Source organism: Erinaceus europaeus, chromosome 1 (assembly GCF_950295315.1).
Source record: "Erinaceus europaeus chromosome 1, mEriEur2.1, whole genome shotgun sequence".
NCBI classification, from domain to species: Eukaryota; Metazoa; Chordata; class Mammalia; order Eulipotyphla; family Erinaceidae; genus Erinaceus; species Erinaceus europaeus.
The window spans coordinates 81,709,019-81,726,202 of record NC_080162.1 but is presented as its reverse complement, the minus strand read 5'-3'; the positions used below and the strand labels follow the sequence as shown (position 1 = coordinate 81,726,202).

The 17,184-nt window shown below is 43.7% G+C and overlaps 1 protein-coding gene across 4 annotated transcripts in view; it reads right to left on the bottom strand.

Annotated features, from left to right (window-relative positions):
* RALGAPB (Ral GTPase activating protein non-catalytic subunit beta) overlaps positions 1–15,868 on the bottom strand; it is a 104,197-nt gene extending 88,329 nt beyond the window's left edge. Inside the window, exons 1-2 of one of the 4 annotated variants that reach the window (XM_060189881.1) lie at positions 11,061–11,188; positions 7,162–7,307 (exon numbers count right to left, since the gene is read on the bottom strand). The gene's annotated coding sequence lies outside the window, so the exon portion shown is untranslated. Of the gene's footprint in view, positions 1–7,161; positions 7,308–11,060; positions 11,189–15,594 lie in introns of those variants that run through there. The other 3 variants (XM_060189889.1, XM_007521634.3, XM_060189896.1) reach the window with 3 other exon arrangements.
* Positions 15,869–17,184: the final 1,316 nt, after the last annotated feature.

Sequence of the window (17,184 nt, the reverse complement as noted above, 5' to 3'; positions counted from 1 at the left end):
CAACAATAAAAAAAAGACCACAAAAATTTTTTTTTAATTTTTAAAAAAGAAAAAAATAATACAATAAAATAGGTCAGTTTGATAGGCATGGAGTGATACTTCATGTTCTAGTCAAATGTTTACCTGTATTTTATAACTTCCAGTGTTGGGTCTGGCTTAGGTCTTTTTCTTCCTCCTATTCCCTCTATTGACAATTTTCAAACTATGGGTCATCATCAGTGTAATAAGTAATATTTTAATTATGTGTGATAAGATATAGTAAAGTTATCACATGTAATAGAGGTAAGCAATATTGTTTATATATACATATGTTCTGAGTAACAATATAAAGTATGTTTACTATGGGTCTAGATCTATGTAGTCTACTAAACTTCCATGCAAGATAATTCCTATTATTTTACATTCATTTGGAATTTACTTCTAAGTAGAAAGAAGGTCCAATTTTATTTTCTTCTAGAAACATAACAATGGGAGATAGCACAGGTGTTGTGCTCTCAAGCATGAAGTTCTGAGTCTGATCTCTGGTACTTCTTCTTCTTCTAGAGTTTGCCCTTCTTCTGTAGCCAGTCAACAGCGTCAGGTTGAGCCTGATGTAAAGTTTCGAGACCTCCTTTGAATCTGGAGAGGTGGCAGTCGTTGACTATGTGGGTCATAGTCTGTCTGTAGCCGCAGGGGCAGTTTGGGTCGTCTCTGGCTCCCCAGCGATGGAACATAGCGGCGTACCGGCCATGGCCTGTTCCATAGCGATTGAGGAGGGCCCAATCATAACATGCTAGGTCAAAGCCGGGTTGACGCTTGCAGGGGTCTGTGATGAGGTGTTTGTTCTTTACCTCAGCTGACTGCCAACTCTGTTTCCAAGAGTCTGGAACAGAGAAGTTCAGTGTAGGCATAGGGAACCAGATTGGGTGACGAGATGTCAAGCGTTGGACAGGGTGGGCGAAGATATCCACGTATATTGGCAGGTCCGGTCGAGCGTAGACGTGGGAAATGAACTTAGATGATGCCGCATCCCGGCGAATATCTGGCGGGGCGATGTTGCTAAGAACTGGCAGCCATGGAACCGGGGTGGAACGGATGGTTCCAGAAATTATCCTCATGGAAGAATATAATTTGGAATCGACCAAGTGGACATGGGGGCTACGGAACCATACTGGGGCACAGTATTCTGCAGTGGAATAGCATAATTGCAGAGATGATGATCGTAGTGTGGAAGCGCTCGCGCCCCATGAGGAGCTGGCCAGTCTTACAATGATGTTATTCCTCGCGCCCACCTTTGCTGCAGTTTTTATGAGATGTTTGTGAAATGACAGAGTGCGATCGAGAGTAACGCCAAGATAGACTGGCTGGGCTTCATGCCGGATTGTCGTATCGCCAAGCTGCACATTAAGCTCATGCGAGGCCGAGGCATGGTGTAGATGGAAAACAGATGATACCGTTTTTGCAGTGCTAGGGATTAGTCGCCATTTTTTACAATAATCAGATATCAGAGACATGTCTTTCGTGAGTGTTTCCTCAAGGATGTCGAACTTTGATGCCTGAGTTGCACAGCAGATGTCGTCGGCGTAGATGAACTTCCTTGAAGAAGTTTCTGGGAGGTCATTGATGTAAATATTAAATAGCGTAGGAGCCAGAACAGAGCCCTGGGGGAGGCCACTTGAGACAAGTCTCCAGCTGCTAGACTTATCACCCAGATGCACCAGGAATCTTCTGTTTTGGAGAAGAAACGATATAGTGTTGGCCACCCATGGAGGCAGGCATCTTGAGATCTTGACTAGGAGACCACGGTGCCAGACCGTGTCATAGGCTGCTGTGAGATCAACAAAGACAGCACCCGTCTTTAAATTCTTCTGGAATCCATTTTCAATGTAAGTTGAGAGGGCCAGGGCTTGTTCGCAGGTAGATCTTCCTGGGCGGAAACCAGCTTGGGCGGGTGATAGGAATTTCTCTGTAAGATGAGAAATACGTGACAGAAGCAGCCTCTCAAGGAGTTTGTAACACACGGAAAGGAGAGAAATTGGTCTATAGCTGGCGGCCAGTGTTGGGTCTTTCTTTGGTTTCAAAACCGCTATTATCTTCGCACGACGCCAAACTTTGGGCATAGACTCAGATTCCAAGATGTGGGACAGGAATGAAGCGAGCCACTTCTTTGCCGCGGGACCCAGGTTAAGAATGAATTCTGGGGTGATGTTATCATAGCCAGCAGCTGTTCCCGGTTTAACCCTCTTCAAAGTGTCTTCCAGTTCAGACAGTGTAAAGGGAGAGAGTTTTGGAGATGGACAAGATAACCGGAAGTGGGATGACCACTCGTGGGAAATTTCTCTTTTCCAGACTGGGTCGATCTTAGCACATCCAACTTGAGTTAGGTGACTGGCCACTGAGTTTGGAGATACGGGAGGATGGGAGACGGGAGGGGGTTGGCTACCGGCACCCAGTCTGTGAAGAAGCTTCCAGGTCTTCCTACTTGAGTGGGTGAAGTTCAGACTTTCCATGAGTTGTTGCCAGCGGGCTTGGCGTGCTGCATCCAGGGAGGCAATGAGATGGTCAGCCACAACTGGGTCGCCCGACTCATCATACTGCTTTAGTAGTTGCTCGCATTCAGCATCAAGACAAGGCGTATAGTTAGCACGTCTCCCACGAGGAATGGCTTGGGAAGCTGCTTTGAAGATGGCTTGGCGGAAGCGCCTATAGGAATCTTCAGAGGGGATAGAGTTAATTGGAATTGCAGGAACAGATTTGTTGGTAAGATCACTGAACAGACGCCAGTTTGCTTTCCGAAAGTTCCATCTTAGTTTCTCTGAGCACAGAGTCAGTGGGAGCTGGAGACCAATGTGGATGATAGCTGGGCGGTGATGACTGTGCGGGAAGATCTTGAGATCTCTGGTACTGAATGTGCCAGTGTTGCTCAGGTTCTTTTCCCACACCTCCACTCTCATAAACAGATGTCTAATCACTTGTTAGTGTCATCTGATAAAAATACTTTCCCATTGACTTGTTTTTTTTAAGTATTTTATTTATTTTATTTTTGAGAAAGATGCAGAGAGAGAAAGACACAGAAAAACCACAGCACTGCTCAGCTCTGGCTTATGGTGGTACGGGGGATTGAACCTGAACTTCAGAGCCTCAGGCATGACAGTCTCTTTGCATAACCACTATGCTATCTACTCCCGCCCCCCCATTGACTTGTAATGCCAATTCTGTCATATATTAAATTTCCAGTTTTATAGAAATCTATCTAGGTATCTGCTCTACTCAACTATTTGTCTAGTCCTATGCTAATGTCATATTTTAAATTCATTGGCTTTATAATTTTTTTAAATTTCTTTATTGGGAAATTAATGTTTTACATTCAACAGTAAATACAATAGTTTGTACATGCATAACATTTCTGTTTTTCATATAACAATATAACCCCCACTAGGTCCTCTGTCATCCTTTTTGGACCTGTATTCTCCACCCCCACCCACCCCAGAGTCTTTTACTTTGGTGCAATACACCAATTCCATTTCAGGTTCCACTTGTGTTTTCTTTTCTGATCTTGTTTTTCAACTTCTGCCTGAGAGTGAGATCATCCCATATTCATCCTTCTGTTTCTGACTTATTTCACTTAACATGAATTTTTCAAGGTCCATCCAAGATCTTTTTTTTTTTTAAAGATACAGAGAAGCAGACAGTCAAAGAGATCACAGCACCAAACTTTCCTTCAGTGTGCTAGGCGCTGGGCTTGAACCTGGGTCACACATGTAAGATATTTTCCTATCAGAAAGTAAGTTTCTCCACATTCACTATTCCTTCTTTAGATTTATTTTAATTATAGGTGCAACTTGAGAAACAAGGAAAGACACAGAGAGAAGCAGACTGCTGCAGCAAAGTCAAGGGCTCAAGATGTGTTTAGGGGTGGAGAAACAGGAAGGAGTTGGGTAAGGGCGCTCATCAGTAGATGATTTAAGTTGTTGGTGGGAGGGGTGTGCTGAAACCTGTCAAGGGGAACCAAGAAAGTACAGTTAACAAAACTGTCTCATACATCATTTCCCTACTAAAATGTAAAAATAGGGAGTCGGGTGGTAGGGCAGCGGATTAAGCGCAGGTGGCGCAAAGCGCAAGGACCGGCATAAGGATCCCAGTTCGAGTCCCCGGCTCCCCACCCGCAGAGAAGTCACTTCACAGGCAGTGAGCAAGGTCTGCAGATGTCTATCTTTCTCTCCCCCTCTCTGTCTTCCCCTCCTCTCTCCATTTCTCTCTGTCCTATCTAACAATGGCGACACTAATAACAACAACAATAATAACTACAACAACAATAAAACAAGGGCAACAAGAGAAAATAAATAAAATTTAAAAACTTAAATAAAACGTAAAAATAAAGAAAATAATTACTTTATTCATACACGGCACTGCTCCACTATCCAAGGAGGTCCCTATGCTGCGCATGATGCTCCCATGTGGTGCTAGGGTTTGAACCCGGGGTCTCACGTACAGCAACATGCATGCTCTATCAGGTGAGCTATCTGCCAGCCCTTCTTTTTAATCTCTTTATCGACTATTCTCAGACATTTACTCTTCTAAATAAAATTTCCAATGATTTCATCCAAAAGGAAATAACCATAGTTAGGATAGTAGCTGGGAGAGAGCGCTCAGAACCTACATGCCTGAGGCTCCAGATTCAATCCCTGGCACCACAATTACTGGAATGGAGCTCTGGCATTTCTCTCTTTCAATCCCTCTCCCTCGTCTGAAAACTCATTATCCCATATGAAAGGAAATGAATCTCTTTTTAAAAAGTCTTGCTAGAATCCTAACTGAAATTGCTTATTCTACCTTCCCAGTTTCTCCTTCTACCAGTTTCACACATACGATACAAGCTATGGCCACAAAGAACTACTGATAGCTGCTCAAACCCAACACATTCTATCAGGTCCTGTATCACACTGCTCACACTACACACACCAACTAAACTACCATCCCCCACCTTAATCTGTCTGATAAAGTGTGCATCCTCACAGCACAGCTCAAATATCCTTTCTTTGGTAAAACTTTTCTTGATGGGCAGGGTGGTGGTGCATCTGGTTGAGCGCACATGTTACAGTGTGCAAGGACCTGCGTTCAAGGCCCTGCTCCCCTCCTGTGGGGGAGAGGGGGCCTTCATGTGGGTGAAGCAGATCTACAGATGCCTCTCTGTCTCTCTTCTTCCCTATCTCCCCCCATCCCTCTCAATTTCTGGCTGTCTCTATCCAGTAAATAAAGGTAATAAAATTAAAAAAAAAAAAAACTTTCCTGACTACTCACATCACCCCTCCTCTCCAGTTCAGAGTGCCTATTACAGGTTGTTTACAGCAAATGTAATGTAAATTATTCCAAATGTCTTCCAGAAAAAAATCATTGTTTGTGGGAGTCCGGCGGTAGCACAGTGGGTTAAGCACACGTGGCGCTAAGTGCAAGGACCCGCTTAAGTTGGAGCCCCTGGCTCCCTACCTACAGGGGAGTCGCTTCCAGGTGGTGAAGCAGGTCTGCAGGTGTCTATCATTCTCTTCCCCTCTCTGTCTTCCCCTCCTCTCTCCATTTCTCTCTGTCCTATCTAACGACAGTAATAATAACTACAACAATAAAAACAAGTGCAAGAAAAGGGAATATTTTTTTAAATCATTGTAATTATGTAAGCCAAAAAAAATAAACTTTTTATACATAAATACAAAATGCTTTGTGCTACTTTCAAATGCACTGCTTTCCAGTAATGCAAAGAATTGTACACATTAAAGGAAAAACTTTTGGGAGTCGGGCGGTAGCGCAGTGGGTTAAGCGCAGGTGGCGCAAAGCGCAAGGATCCCGGTTCGAGCCCCCGGTCCCCCACCTGCAGGGGAGTCGCTTCACAGGCGGTGAAGCAGGTCTGTAGGTGTCTGTCTTTCTCTCCCCCTCTCTGTCTTCCCTTCCTCTCTCCATCTCTCTCTGTCCTATCCAACAATGACGACAACAATAATAACTACAACAAGAAAACAACTAGGGCAACAAAAGGGAATAAATAAATAAATACTCTTAAAAATTTTTTAAATATAGGAAAAACTTTTTTCCCTTTTTCTTTCTTTTTGATAGGTAACAAACAGAGAAATAAAGAGGGAGATAGAGACTGAGAGGAGGAGAGGTACCTGAAGTACCATTCCAGCTGCAACAAACTTTGCCCCCTGCAGATAGGGACTGGGGTCTGGAACCAAACTCTTCAAGCATAGTAATAGATGTGATCTATTGCATGAGCCACCACCAGCCCCAGGAAAAAAAAAAACTGTTAGAAATTTAGTATACAAAAAAATTGTTTACCATCGAAAAAAAATCCTATCACTAAAGGCTATTTGTGGTATCTGAGTTAATCACAAGAAATATATAAATTTATTTAGTCCTTATTTTATGCCATTGCTTGGTTTGGGGTGTTTTGGTTTTTGTCTGTGATTTATTTGCTTTTAACCAGAGCACTGCTTAACTCTGGCTTATGGTGGTTCTGGGGATTGAACCTGGGATCTTTGGTGCCTCAGGGATTAAAGTCCTTTTGCATAACCACTGCTATCTCCCCAGTCTCTCATGCTATCAAATATACAGAAAGAAATGTTATATTACTGTCTTAATTCTCAAGTGCAGAGAACATCATTACTTTCAGGAAACAAGAGCAGTACAGCTTAGGCCCTCTGGACAAGGACGTCCCTAGCTGCAGCCACCAACAGGATAACATAACACCATGGCATATAGAACTCCACTGGGGCTGGCCATGGAGTTGTCTGAAGCTCCATCATGCTAATGAACAGGCACATCTGTAAGGCACCTCCAACTGTTGCCATCTCCCTAACCGTTCACCCAAGAGCGGTGTATGGATGTTTTGCCAACACATATACAGACATAAAAATATCAAGTACCTTGAGCCAGTTATGCCAGTTAATTTATCCTTATCAACAATTCAGTAGAAAACTGCACAAAGACCTCAATGTTCTATTGTACATACAGGAGAAATTTAATAGTCCATCAATAATGAAATCCTTTTACCATCCTGGCCCAGTAGAAAGCAGGACCTGTGTTCTGTGAGGCTACCAGTTCAGTTATTAGTACCACACATGCCAAAGCAGTGCTCCGGTCTCTGGGTCTCTCTTTTTCTCATAAATAAATAAATAGGATCACGAGATAGCTCACCCAGTTGAGTATATACCTTCCACGCATGAGGTTCTAGGTCTGAGCCCCATACCACATGGGAACACTATGTGACACCAAAGGATGCTTCACATGCAGTAGAGCATTCGGTGGTGTTTCTTCTTTCTTTCCCTCCCTCTTGTTTCTATCTAAATTAAAAAGAAAAAAACAAATTTTACTGTGAGTTGTGAACTTTCTCAGTCACAAAGCCCCCAGCACCGAGGGCCAGCTAGTGGCATACTTGGATGAGAATACATGTTACAAAGCCCCCAGCACCAAAAACTACACACATACACACACATTTATTGGTTAGTACTTGGATGGGATAGAATTATCAGGTGCCTTGAACTAGTAATATCACTTAGCATATAATTATAAACAATTCAGTAGACCAAGGTTCAATCCTCCAAACCACATAAGCCAAAGTTGAGCAGTGCTCTGGTAAAAATAATTAATTTTTAAACAAATAAATACAAATAATTCGGTAGAAAAATGCACAAGAACATCTAGGAGGTAGAATGGTGGATAAAGCACTGAATTCCCAAGTATGGGGTCCCAAGTTCAATCCTGAGCAGTGCATGTCTCCAAGATGTTCTGGTTCTCTCTCCCTTTGCATGTCTCCAAGATGTTCTGGTTCTCTCTCCCTTTCTCATTAAGAAAGAATGGAAGAGAAAGGAAAGAGGGAAGGCAGGAAAAGGCATTCACTGCACTATTTATTATACATAAAGTGGGAAGTTGGCATAACTTAATAGTCCCTTAATTATAGGATAACTTCATATTAGGGCATTTTTAACTCAATGTATTATTATGTAGCCATTAAGCAGAAAGGCAAGTATAAAAGGATATGAAATTAAAGTCAAGGCTTATAACTAGATCTACAGATTCAAACCCCAATTCTAGCACCTGCAATTTGGGAAACCTCACCACTCAACTCATCTTCACCTGTATAATGAAGGGAAACATCAAGACAATAACTAACTTCAATACTGTTGTGGTGATTTTAGAATCAAAACACATAAAATTTTGGGGGCCTGAGAGATAACATCATCAGTGAGACAACAGACTTCCATACCTGAGACACCACAGGTTTCAAGTTCAATGTCTGAAACCACCATAACTAGAGCCAAGCAGTGCTCTGGTAGAAAAGAAAATGAAGGAAAAGAAAAAAGATGCTGAGGGTAGCACAATGGGTTAAGCGCACACACATGGCACTAAGCGCAAGGAGCGGTGCAAGGATCCTGGTTCAAGCCCACAGTTCCCCACCTGCAGGGGGGTTCGCTTTACAAGCAGTAAAGCAGCAGGTCTACAGGTGTCTATCTTTCTCTCTCCCTGTCTTCCCCTCCTTTCTCAATTTCTCTCTGTCCTATACAACAGCAGCAGCAATGGCAATAACAAAATGGGAAAAATGGCCTCCAGGAGCAGTGGATTCATAGTGCAGGCACCAAATACCAGCAATAACCCTGGAGGCAAAAAGAAAAAAAAAGAAAAAGAAATAAGATGCTGGAGATAATACCTGGAACATGTCCTATACTTTGGTGAGTAATCAATAAATTAAAGATATTATAGAGGAACAAATATGTATCATGAAAACAACTAGCTGAACACACACACACACACAAACACACACACATATATAACAAGAGACTAGTAAGATCACAAAGAAATACATGTGGTAGCTTCAACTGAGTAGTAAAACTGCTTAAAGTGATGTAATACGTTTGAATTAATAAATTAATAAAGTATCTGTCAGCATCATATATATACATACATATATATATATATATATATATATATATATATATATATATATATGAACATTAGACACTGACAGGAACCACCAAAAGTTATTACCCATCCGTTATGTATTACACTAGGAAGGAGCTACACTAACAGAACTTGGTTCTTGTTTTTAATAGGTTTATAGTTAAACTTGGGAAGTAAGGCATACATAAATAAATAGCTATAGTATAACTTAGTGTTTAAGTGCTAAATGTCACTTTAAACTAAGCTACAGGGCAAGATACTATGTTAGTTCACAAAACAAAAACAAATTAAAAAATGAACTGAGCTGAAAATAATTGACTAAAATCAGGGAAGATAACAGAGTAAGGGTATGTGAACTAGACACTAAAAATTACAATTCTGACAAAGGCAAGAAAATTAAGGCTAAGACAGAGTAGAAAGGCCAAGTAGGGGGAAAAAACAGAAAAAAGATGGCCTCCAGAAGCAGTGGGTTCGTAGTGCTGCCACTGAGCCCCAGCGATAACCCTGGAGGCAAAATAAATAAATAAAACTTGCTTTTCAAGTAGCAAAAAATAAAAATAAAAACTCAGCATGGCAAAATAAATAAATAAATAAAGCTATATGTGGAAGTTATAAAGTTTCAAAAACAAGCAGTGACCAATTCTGAAGGACTACAAATATCAGACAAAGTTGGGCCCAGTGGTGGCACACCTGGTTGAGCACACATTACAATGCACAAGGACCCAGGTTTGAGTCCCCGTCCCCACCTACAGGGGGAAAGCTTTGCTGAGTGGCAAAGCAGGTCTGCAGATGTCTGTCCCTCTAGCAACCCCTACCATCTCAGTTTCTGTCTGTCTCTATCCAAAATAAAGGTAATAAAATTAAAAACAAACAAACAAACAAAAAACAGAAAAAGTTACCCGTATCTGTAACCTTGGAAGCTACTGCAGCTTCCCATGGAAGAAATGAGAATACAGAACTCTGGTGGTGGGAACGGTGAGGAACTATACCACTGTTATCTACTAATTTTGTAAATCAACATTAAGTCACTAGTGAAAAAATTGTAAAAATCAGAAAAAGTTTAACTTTACCATAGCAATGATCTAGTAGGAACTGAATTCTTATTAAATAAATGTAATGTAAGTGTACAAGACAGGCTGCAGGATCAGTGAAAACCAAACTCCAATGTAGCTAGTCTACTGAAAGGCAGAGCAGGAAGGGTTGGGCATTTGTAGTGTGATATGAAGACATAATGTATGTCAGATGATTAAGGCTGTCTGTCAGTGCTGTGGTTAAGGATTCAACCAGTGTCTAGCAGAAACCTTTCCAAAAGTTAATGTGACAGGAGGATGGGGTTTAAGGTGGCAGTGCTCCCCTGCAGATCACTTACTTTCTTTCCCAATTCTGCATATGTCTATTTTCTAGATAATCTCTCTAAAGGTTTCTACTATCTAGTGATGATGGTTGAGAGACAGCTTATGAGAGGAGGTACTGCCAAATAGACAGCATGAAAGTGCAGTCTAACTGGTAAATTACCAAAATGATCGATGTAGCGGTAGACACACCATGACCACAGCCTGACGTTAGTTACATCAGTGGCTTTAACCAGCCTCTATCATGTGCATTCTACACAATGAGCACAGAAAACATAGTAATGAATATAAACACCAAGCCTGTTGATAAGGAACATCAAATCTAGTAACAGAGAACAGTTTTTTGAAACTCCATAAAGTAAATCCAGACATTAGCTATTTCATTGAGTAAATATTTATTAAGTATCTTCTATGTGTCCGGTATTGTGCTAAAATATAGATGAACAGATGTAAGCAGGACACTACGGTTGCCTACGAAAAGGCTTCACAGTGAGGAAGACAAGAGAAAAACCCATCACAATGCCATAGATGGGCAACACCATGAGTTATGAAGATGACATGACAGAAAAACTACTGGAGATCTTGCTTGAGAACAGTAGACCCTTGAATCATTAATCATTTTAAAACTTACACATGCTACTTCATTTATTCCTTTACCAAGTCTGGAAAGTTAAAATAAGACCAATGTCACTAGCCACTAGGTTAAAAAAAAAAAATTACACAGTAAGACTATGACTTGCTCAGGGTCACATCAAGTAACAGTAGAGCTGGGACAAGAAACTCCACCTTTTGCCTCGTAGTCCAATGATTCTTCCTTTTGTTCTGACTCCATACCTCACATATGACCTTGGACAAGTCACTTGGCATTTCTTTGTCATAGTTTCCTCATCTGCAAAACAGGGAGAATACCTGCAGTACCTAGCTAAAGTGACTCAGGAGAAGGATCAAATAAAGCAATATAAATCAACATATTTGCAGATGTGTAAATACAAGGTACACATTATCAGGCATGCCTTGTTTATCTTAGAAAAGCAGGGTACAGGGTGCCAAAATACTGAGTACATAAATGAACTGAGTAAAGGAATGCTAGATTTTCAGGTATACAAATGTACTCAAGGTCATCTATAAAGCAGAGAGACCACAGTTGGGAAAACAACTCAACTGGCAGAGCATCAGACTTGAATACTTGATCCCAGTTCTACCCTTGGTGCTGTATGTACCAGAATGGGGTGTGTGTGTGTGTGTGTGTGTGTGTGTCCATAAGTCTGTCTTATGTGGTATCCTCATATGTAATAAGCAAACCTACTTTAAAAAATAAAGCTAAAATGGGAGTCGGGCTGTAGCGCAGTGGGTTAAGCACAGGTGGTGCAAGGCACAAGGACCGGCATAAGGATCCCGGTTCGAACCCCGGCTCCCCACCTGCAGGGGAGTCGCTTCACAAGCGGTGAAGCAGGTCTGCAGGTGTCTATCTTTCTCTCCTCCTCTCTGTCTTCCCCTCCTCTCTCCATTTCTCTCTGTCCTATCCAACAACGACAACAACAATAATAACTACAACAATAAAAGAACAAGGGCAACAAAAGGGAATAAATAAATAAAATAAATATTTTAAAAAAATAAAAAATAAAAAAAAATAAAGCTAAAAGAATGTGTCTCACATTTCTGTTCTAGTCCTATTGACTCCATAACACAAATACCAAACAACTGAAAAAACAAAATATTCACCCATGCACCAGGTTCTAACTGTTAGGGATACTAGCAAACATCTGAATTACAAGGAAGAAGGACAGGTTCTGCCTGTATTCCTTCCCAGAGGTAGAAAACATTGCTTGTGAGAGTCTTTCCAGGGGGAAAAGAAAAAAAAAGACCCAGCCTCTCCCCATTAGCACCACTGTTATGTCGCAGACACACTCTATATAACAGTAGCCACAGCCTCATGTAACTACTGAAATGTACATCAAATAAGAAATTCAGTTTCTTAGACTAATCATATTTCAGATGTTTAACAGTCACATGATTAGTACCTATAATTCTGGATTGAACAAAGTTCTGTCAACACAGAAAGTTCTATTTGAAAGAGCTTCTGTACTGTACTTTGATTTGTATTGGAAGGAGACTAACAACTCTTTGAGGACAGAAGCTGTGGCATATGTATCTTAACACCCTCAGTACTTAGCAAAGTTCATTCTATACACCAATCACTCACTATACATTTAATTAAGTAACATAGCAGACTATTCTATACACCTTCCCCATTCTCAACTCACATGCAAGCAAGTATACACAACAAACAATACATCTTTTCACTTGAGAGAATAGGGTTTGAAAGGGAGACTACTTCCAGAGGAAGATTGTCTGCATACTCGTTCTACATGTCTAAGAGTCAACCAGGCAGGACAAGTTAACTACTTTCTCCATCCGTAAAATTTGGAATTAGGGCCACTATAATAGCTCATCTGGATAGTACACTACTTTGCCAGTGTGTGACCAAGGTTCAAGCCCAACTCCTACTGTACTGGAGGAAGCCCCAGTGCTGTGGTCTTGATGTCTCTCTCTCTCTCTCACTTCCCCCCACCCTCCTCCCCTTTTTTTCTCTGTCTCTATCTGAAAGTCAAATCAGAGTGGTTAAGCCTAAGTGATGACAAAAAAAATTTGGAATTAAACTCGATAAATTCATCTTGCACCAAAGGAAATCATGTTGTCTACCTAAAAGCCTTTTATACATATTAGGAAACACATCTGCTAACAATGATGGAAGAACTCAAATTTAAACGACTCTATCTCTTGGTCTCAGACTATCATGATTTGAATGAATTACTCTTGGTCTTTAGCCGGGTATGCAGAATTTTCCATTTTACTTTGTGGATCAACTAGAGACTTAAACCTTAGCCTCAAAGATTAAGTTTCTTCTGTGTGCCAAAGTCAGAAGTGGATACTCTGTCCCTGTCTGACCAGAGATACAAGAGTTAAGTTTCCTGGACATCTGAATTTAACATAAATTGTCCCTATAGAGGCCAGGTGGTGGTGCACCTGGTTGAGCACACATTATAATGTGCAAGGAGCCCCTGCTCCCCACCTGCAGGGGGTCCACTTCAGCAGGTCTGCAGGTGTCTTTCTCTCCCTCTATCTCCTTGTCCTCTCTCAATTTCTATCTTATCTAATAAATATTAGGAGAAAAAATGGCCTCTGGGAGCGGTGGGTTCATAGTGCTGGCACTGAGTCCCAGAAATAAGCCTGAGGGCAATTTTAAAAAAAAAATGGTGCAGGGAGTTGGAGATAACATAGTAGGTTAAGTGCACATGGCACAGTGCAAGGACCAGCATAGGGACCCCAGTTCAAGGCCCCAGCTCCCCACCTGCAGGGGAGTCTCTTCACAGGCGGTGAAGCAGGTCTGCAGGTCTCTATCTTTCTCTCCCCATCTTCCCCTCCTCTCTCCATTTCTCTCTGTCCTAGCCAACAATGATGACATCAATAACAGTAACAACAACAATAAAAAAAAAAGGAGAATAAAAGGGAAGATAAAGTTTTTTAAAAAAAACTTTTAAAAAATGGAGCTAAAAAACAGGTAAGACTCACGGTAGTATGGGGAGGATTGTCTACAAAAGATCTGAAGGAAATGTTAGAGGCTAGGAAGATAGCTCACCTGGTAAAAATCTCCTATGCTCAAAGCACTGGATCAAGCCCCTAGACTTTGGAAGCTCCAGTGACAGCAACAAAGGAGCTCCATGGATGGCGGAATGGTGCCGTAGTCTCACCTCTTTCCCTCCCCCCACTCTCCCCAAAAAAACCCCAAAAATTTGGGCAGGGAAGGCTGCCTAGCAGTAAGGCAAATAAATGTGTGAGGTCCTGGGTCCTGAGTTCATTTCCCTAGCATCATGTAAAAGGGGGAGGGGGGGAAGGAAGGAAAAAAGAAAGAAAGAAAATGTTATAAGTTAAGCAACCAGATACAGAAAGAAAAGACCATGTTGTATAAGTGAAAGCAGAAGTGTGTCCCTTTGGGTGGAATGTGGAGAGAGAAAGCACATAGGACCATTCAGACAAAAGAGTGAATGGTAACATACAAAGAACTCAGAGGTTAGAGACACTGTGCCAAGAGCACAGGATACTAAGCAAAATGGCAAGCCATCAGTTTGCAAGATCCCGCTTACTTAGAAATCCTGCAGGAAAAGTTACTTCCTGCTCCCAACAAGCTTTCACAAGGTCTTCAGGGGGCCTACTGCAAAGTTCTCAGCAGTGGAACAGGTATTAAAGCAGCTCTCAGAGCAACATCCTACACGCTTCAACTGGAGAAATCACTGAAATGACTCCTAGGATGCACCATTCCGTCTGGTAATTATTTGCTGTACGGCTGTACAGCAAATCTGCTATGCAAATTCTCTGCCGTACACTGAAATTACATGGTGAGGAATTAAAAAAAAAAAAAAAAAGTACGCATCCAAAAGTATTTTTTAAACGCAGGTTCCTTATGGCCTGGGGGGTGGAGCAATGGATAAAGTGAAGGACTCTCTGGCTTGAGGTCCCGAGTTCGATCCCCCGCAACACATGTACCCGAGATGCACCGGAGTGATATCCAGTCCTCTCTCTCTCTCTCTCTCTTTCCCTGTCTCATTAATAAATAAGATCGTTTTAAAAATTAAATTGCAGGCTCCTTTCACTCCACCTCGCCTCCAGACATCCGGTCTCGTTGATCTGGGTGTACTAGATTATATGGGCATGGGAGGCGGCACCTTTAAAAGCCGCCCCCTCCGAGTGTTTTTATTTATCTATTTATTCTTAGCTTAACCGTGCAGCAGAAGCGGGAGAGGCCCTGACCCGATCGCTGGGAAGCTACCTCTCTGGAAGTCGGGCCACCTGCGTGACCTTGGGCAACCAAGCAGGCGCGCGCGCACGGCCGGACCTCGGGGCCTCAGTGCCCGGGTCCGAGAAATGGGGGCGATCGCCGTGGAGTGAAAAGGTGGCCGTGCGGAGCGAGCACTTCACAGGGGCAGCCGCCGCCTCCTGCTCCTCCTCGGGGGTCACCGCGCCGCAGGCAGCGTCGCCCCGCCGGGCCGCAGCCCCCACGGCGCTTCCGCACAAGCCGAGTGTCAGCCCGGGACCCGCCCCCCCTCGCCCCGTCCCCTTCCCCCAGGGCAGCTCCCCCAGGCCGGAGCGGCTCCGGGCTCTCCCGGACCCCGTGGGTCCCCTGGAATAGGCGGAGCTGCGCCTCCGAACACGGGGTCCCAGGAGACCCCCGGGCCCCGCAGCGAGGCTGGAGCGTCCCGGGCCCGCCCGGCGGAGAGGGAAGGGGAGGGTCCGGCCTGGACGGGGAGGGCCGCCCAGTTACCTGAGGCGACGGGCGGGGCCCGCATCTCTGGGGCGGGCGCCGCCGCCACCGGCCGCACTCGGCCTTCCGCCTCACGCCGCCCGATGCATAGGGCCGATGCTTTCACCGCTCTGGCCAGCTGTCCTTCAGCGGTCGGTCCGTCCACCCGTCAGCGACACTCCGAGGGCGCCCGGGGACGACGAAGGCCGGTCTAGCAGACCGGCAGGGCTGCGCTCAGGCAACTTCCGACTGGCAGGGGCGGCAGCGTCAAATATCTCCCTGAGTCGAGTGCACACGGCGCGTGCGCAGAGCCACTACTCGGCGATTTCAGCTGGTCCGAAAGTGGCGGTGTTAAATAATTCCCGACACACGGAGCCGGAAGCTGCGCGTGCGCAGCTATCCCAGATCTCCGCGCGGGGCGCCGGCCCTCCTCCCTTTCCGGATCAAGTGACATAGAAGGAGTGAGGTGATAGCTGCTCCTGCTTTTTCGCATTCATGCCTGGGGAGCGCCCCACCCGCGTCCCCAGGGAATCCACCTAGACTTCCTTGTTTCCAGTGTGGATGTAGAAAGGAGTTTCTCTACAAGAACCTGTCTACTAGTCAGGCTCTAGAAATTTCTCACATCCCACCACCACAATACCCTTCCTTGGAAACGTCGCCCCATACACGCCCTCCTTTATTATCTGGGCATAGCATTAATTATAAGAAATTCTCAATTCTGGGCCAGGTGTAGGTTACAAAAATGAATCCGACACTGGATTCAAAGTAAATCCCGTTAAAAGAGCTGATTTTGATGTAAGTGACAGGACACTACTAGAAATAATAGTAGGAGACAACAGTTTGAGCAAGTACCACCTTCAATAATTTGGCTTCAGCTTCAGTATGATCAGAGAGGTACAACCTAAGTGCCTTGATAGTGTAAAGGGGGAAACTAACTAAAGAGGGAGGAATTGGCCCTTAAAGGTGTCCTTGATGCTCAGGGAGGATGGGATAATTGTCGTGGGGGGGGGGGGGGCAGTAGAGGAAATGCTGACTTTACACATTCAGTTAGAGACTGGGAAGTGGTGCAGTGAGTAAGATGATACTGGACTTCAGAGCATAAGGTTCTGGGTTTGATCCCCTCTGCCGCAAGAGCCAAACTGATGCTCTGGTGCTGTCTCTCTCCTATCTCTCTTGCTCTCTCCCTCTCGTCAATAAATTTTATTTACTGTGTGTGTGTTTATAGACAAACTGAGTGGGAAGGGGGAGGTAGGGAGAGAGAGAGATACCTACAGCCCTGCTTCAACGCTTATGAAGTTTTCCCCCTGCATGTGGGGGGGGGGGGTGGTGGAGGTTTGAACCTTGGTCTCTGCACTATAACCTGTATGCCCAACCAGGTGTGCCAAGCCCCCAAACCCAGCCTTTTTTTAATTTTTTTTTTTGTAACACAGCACTCCTCAACTTTAGCTTTATGGTGCTGCTGGAGGTTGAACCCGTGTGGTTGGAGCCTCAATCATTAAAGTAGCCCAAAAGGTGATGGAGTGGATAAAGTACTAGAAACTCAGTGTGAGGTCCCAAGTTCAATCTTCAGAATTGCATATACCAGAGTGATGCACTGGTTCTCTTTCTCCC